Below are 5,629 nucleotides of genomic sequence, written 5' to 3' on the forward strand. Positions count from 1 at the left end.
GGGTTGAGATCCACACTGATATGTCCCTTCCCCAGCTTTTGAAGCACAGAGTAGTAGAAAGGTGTGCTTTTAGGTTATAAGCATTCCTAGGAGCACAGAAAGGTACAAAACTCCCACGTGTCCTCCCCTCCTGCCTTTCAGGCCTCACCCCAGGACACAGGCAAGACAAAACCAGCAGGCACGCCTTATGAATCAGCTATTTCCTTTCTTTCGATTTAATTTTTTTTTTTAATATTTATTTATTATTTTGAGAGACAGAGACAGAGCATGAGCAGGAGAGGGGCAGAGAGAGAGGGAGACACAGAATCCGAGGCAGGCTCCAGGCTCCGAGCTGTCAGCACAGAGCCCGACGCGAGGCTCGAACTCACGAACCGCGAGATCATGACCTGAGCTGAAGTCGGACACTTAACCGACTGAGCCACCCAGGCGCCCCTAAATCAGCAATTTCCTACCTGTTGACCCCAACCAGAAGCTTCACCTAGGAGCTTATTAGAAATGCAGATTCTCCAGCTGGAGCCTAGTCCTACTGAACAGGAAACTCCGGGGTGAGCACAGAAGTCTGTTTTAACAGATGCCGCGGGTGGCTGTGGTGCAGCCGTGGGCTTTGAGAAACACTGACGCAAGAGGCACACCGGGCCCGGTTTGGTGGTTAACAGACGGCAAACGAGGCTGTGGCCAAGTCTAGTTAGAGCTTGAAGCTCTGGAATCCACACTTTGGCCCTGTGTCCAAGCTCCCTCGGGCCGAGCGATGTGCCATCTTGGTCCGGTCCATTCTGGCAGCTTCCGCAGGGTCTGTCCACCTCTGACATAAGCAGGCTTATTGTGCCTGGGAACGGGCCCAGAGCCACGGGAGCAAAACTAGTCGCCCTCGGTGGAGTTCAGCAGAGAGGTCCCCTGGGAAACTATATCTCCCTTTTGTTTTTTAATCTTTAGAACCAGTGATTTGCTTCCAGGTCCAGCAAGAATGGTTGGCAAGCACGCTTGTTAGGTGGGAGGACTGGCCCAGAACACGGAGATCTCTTTTGTGCCCAGGAGGAAACGGTGAGGTCCTGCTAACAGCTCAGGAACTGAGATAGCAGCTGGCCTACCAAGGTCCCCTCGGGAAGAGGACAGAGAGCAATGTATTTGGGGGGTTCTTTTTTTTTCTGGCAAAGTTACAAAAACGTCCAAATAATACTTTAAAACCCATATTCCCACCACCTGGAATTAATAACTACTAACGTCGTGGGGCGCCTGGGTGGCTCAGTCGGTTAAGCATCAGGTCATGATCTCACGGTTCGTGAATTCGAGCCCCGCGTCGGGCTCTGTGCTGACAGCTCGGAGCCTGGAGCCTGCTTCGGATTCTGTGTCTCCCTCTTTCTCTGTCCTCCCCTGCTCCCGCTCTGTTCCCCAATCTCTCAAGAATAAATAAGCATTTAGGGGCGCCTGGGTGGCGCAGTCGGTTAAGCGTCCGACTTCAGCCAGGTCACGATCTCGCGGTCCGTGAGTTCGAGCCCCGCGTCGGGCTCTGGGCTGATGGCTCAGAGCCTGGAGCCTGTTTCCGATTCTGTGTCTCCCTCTCTCTCTGCCCCTTCCCCGTTCATGCTCTGTCTCTCTCTGTCCCAAAAATAAATAAAAAACGTTGAAAAAAAAATTAAAAAAAAAAAAAGAATAAATAAGCATTTACAAAATTAGTAAAATTGTACCAGATTAAGAGCCTTTTTTTATTAATGTTTACTTATTTTTTGAGAGAGAGAGAGACAGAGCACGAGTGGGGGAAGAACAAAGAAAGAGGGAGACACAGAATCGGGAGCAAGCTCCAGGCTCTGACCTGTCAGCGCGGAGCCCGACACGGGGCTCGAACTCACTACCCTTGAGATCGTGACCTGAGCCAAAGTCGGATGCTTAACTGACGGAGCCACCCAGGCACCCCTCAAAGGCTGTTTTTTGAAGTTGTGAAGTTACAACATATAAGCTGGGTGAGCACAGAGCAGCCAGAATAATTTTTAACAAAGAACGTTCTTTTATCAGAAAACATTTCGACTATGAGGTTTCCACATAGCTGCTAATAATAACTTGTAAATTTGCCTAGCTGGAAGCTGGAGAGTTGGAATTTACCAATAACAAAGAGCAGAAAAATAGCTGAAGAGGAAGCCAGCTCTTTTCCTTGGGAATAAACACAACCTGCTTTCGAACAACCCTCCCCTTGCCTCTGAAGAGAGCAGGAAAGAAGTCGGGCTAGTCCAAGAGAAATCAGGCTACAGATCATTAAAGCCTAAGGCTTCCCCACCCCTGATTGTGGAGTCGGAGCCAAACGCAGGAAGCTCTAAGAGACGACCGCCACCAAGGGCACGCCCCTCCCTAGCTGACCTTAAACTATGTTTGGTGTCACCCAGCAAAGCCAGGAGACCGTGGAAAGGTGTGCTGAAGTCATGAGCCACTAGTCCTTGTCCCCAAGGGTGGGGAGAGGGTGAAGGTGAGAAGGCTGGAGGGCTGGTCACCAAAGAGGACGAAGCCATGTGGGCTGAGCTGGCCAAGGAGCAGGCGGGAAGGGCCACCACCCTCGCTCTGACCCAGTTTCCCAGCCACCATGGCTGCCCCTGGAGCAACGTTCAGAAGCCCCGAAAAGGAATCACCCGCGGCACTGAGGACCTGCCTTCTGTTCTTCGATAAACTCGCTCCAGCCCTAAGGGGGGAAAAATACGTATTAAAATCCTCATCTTCCCACTTAACCTCACCTGAGAAACTCATGCCTGCTTAGACAAGCCCATCTCCCCAGCAGGCAGAACAAAGGTGGGAGACGGGGTCAGGGGAGTTGTTTGGTCTGTGCGAGAGGGCGGGGGTGCCTGGGCCAGATCCCCGCTGGATGCCTCCCCTTTGTGCACGTATTGGTAAAATGAATATACTCAGGATGCCTGGGGGGCTCGGTCGGTTAAGCATCCGACTCTTGGTCTCAGGTCATGATCTCGCAGTTTCATGAGTTCAAGCCCCTCATCAGGCTCTGTGCTGACAGTGTGGAGCCTGCTTGGGCTTCTCTCTCCCTCCCTCTCTCTCTGCCCCTCCCTCCCTCACGCTGTCTCTGTCTCCCTCGGAATAAAGAAATAAACTTCAAAAAGAAAAAGAAGAAAGAAACGAACGTACGCATTGGAGAATTTAGTAAGTTAAGCATGCGGCTCTCGGCGGGCCCCCCCCCCCCCCGACAGGTGCACAGCTCTGTTTCTATCAGCCGGTGCCCCACCCGCCGGAGAGACACTATGCGCCATCCCCGTCACAGGCCTTACGACGACCACCAACCCCCCACCCACCCGCCACACACACGCTGCTTCCCAGGTCCCTCAGCACCTCTTTAGAGGCCGTGGAAGCCTGTTGGCCGCTGTCAGCGCATGGTGTCGAGGAAGCCTGCGGAAACGTTCAGGCCCATCGAAAGCCAATAACAAGAAATGGGCTTTTCACCTGGTTTCCTGTGGAAAAAATAATACCGAGGGGGAGAAGGGGGAGAAGGGGGAGGGTAGGATCCGCGTGTGGGTGGGTGTGAACACTCTGTCCTCGTCTCTTTCAGCCGATAAACACGCGCGGTACCTGCGATGCGCAAAGCTCTGGGCGAGATTCTGGTAACAAACGTGAGACACGGCCCCCCAACCTCCAGGAGCTCACGATCCGGGGTGGGGGGCGGGAATCACACATACAAACTTGAAAATCGTATCATAAGTTCTGTGATAAAGACTCATTCATCGCGTCAACAAAGATTTATTGTGCACAATGTGCCAGCCGCAAGTATGAACAAATAATTTTGAGAGCACAGAGGCCAAATATAACTCCCCTTCGCCTTTCAAACAAGAGCCGCCATGCATTCGCTCTTTGGGGCAGGGTCCTTCTCTCCGTATGACCCTCCCCCCTGGCGTTCAATAAATCCTGCTCTCCAAGGATGCATCGCCTGTCCTCCGATTCACTAGACGATTTCCGCCCAATCTTTCTTCGCTATTCACTCATCAGTTGGGTACACGCGCAGGGAGCACCTACCGTATGCTGGGATCGGGACGTTGGGGGCCGGCCAAGCTCAGTGGGGACAGAAGCAAATCACACACACCGTGTGGCCGGCACACATTCCGGAGCGTGGGATCCCCGGAAAGGGTGCAGGGGGGAAGCCCGTCACCAGCCTGGGGCTGGAGGGGAAGGCTTTCTGGAGCGAAGCCCGAAGCGAGCCTCAGAGGGTGTTGCGTGTGACAGACGGACAGAACTGCAGACGGAGAGGGCAGCTCGGGAGAGAGAGCAGAGACCGCCTCGCAATCCAGCACCTTGACCCCGGCGGTTCCACAACCTTGATCTTGTCCGAGCTGTTTGGAGTCCCGCAAGCTCCCGGGAGCCAATCCCATTCTCGAGAGGGTGGTGTTGCCACCCGAATGCCGGCCTCTTAAGCCAGAGTGGCTCTGTCTGGCGGGCCATATGTCCACGTGGGCTTTGGAATCGGGATAGATGCAGAAGGATTCTGAGTGAGCGTGAAATCGGAGGAAGCTGCAAAGCCAGTGATCTTGTCATCGACTTAGGGCAGCTGCCGTGTCTGCCTGGCCACCGCCTCCCTCCCCTCCCCGGAGAGCCACGTTTCCAGGCACTGCACTTTTCTCCGCTCCCTCAGCCCCCATAGCCCGGACCCCCATCCCAATCTGGGTTCCACCTCCTGCAGCTGCTTCACGGAGGCCACGCGTCCCCCTCGTCGCTGGCATCTCTGCAGCTTCTGAGCCTGAGACCTGTTCTCCTGCCCCACATCCACACACCACTCCTTCCTGGCTCCCCTCCTATGAGTCTGGCTGCTACTCCCCAGGCCCCTTTCCATCAGTTTCTCTGCCAATCGGGCAACAGATTCTTGTCCTGTCCGTTCCCTGTCCAGCTGAGATCACAGATTCGGTCACCACTTGTAGGGCCGAAGAACTCCCAAATCCCTATCTATGGCTCAAATGCCTTTTATGCCCCCAGTGTGGCAAAATACATTTCACCTAAATTTACCGTCAGAACCATTTTCGGGTTTTGCTTAAGTGTACATTTCAGCGGCATGAAGCGCATTCGCCCTGTGGTGCAAACATCACCGCCATCTGTCTCCAGAACTCTTCCCTCTTGCAAAATTGGAACTCTGTATCTGTTGAACAATAACCCCGCCGGCCCAGCCTGTCCTCCTTCCCCCGGATCCTGGCAACCGCTGTTCTAATTTCTGTCTCTGTGAGTTTGACACCTCATGTTAAGTGGAACCACATAGTGTTGGTCCTTTGGTGACGTGTTTATTTCACTCAGCATAACGTCCCCCGGGTTCATCTATGTTGTAGCAGGCGGCAGAATTTCCTTCCTTTTCAAGGCTGAGCTGTGTACATATACAAATAGACGTGCTGCGTTTTGTGGATCCGTTCGTCCGTCCATGGCTACTTGAGTTGCTTCCACTTGTAGGCTATTTGAACAGTACTGCTATGAAGATGAGGGTACACATAGCTTTCCAAGACCCTGTTTTCAATTCCTTGGGAGAAACACCCAGCAGTGGAACTGCTGCATCATATGATAATTCTGGGGGTTTTTTTTGAAATGTTTATTTAGTTTTGAGAGAGAGAGAGAGAGAGAGAGAGCGCGCGCAAGCAGGGGAGGGGCAGAGCGAGAGGGAGAGAGAACC

Source organism: Prionailurus viverrinus, chromosome F1 (genome assembly GCF_022837055.1).
Source record: "Prionailurus viverrinus isolate Anna chromosome F1, UM_Priviv_1.0, whole genome shotgun sequence".
In the NCBI taxonomy this organism is placed as follows: domain Eukaryota; kingdom Metazoa; phylum Chordata; class Mammalia; order Carnivora; family Felidae; genus Prionailurus; species Prionailurus viverrinus.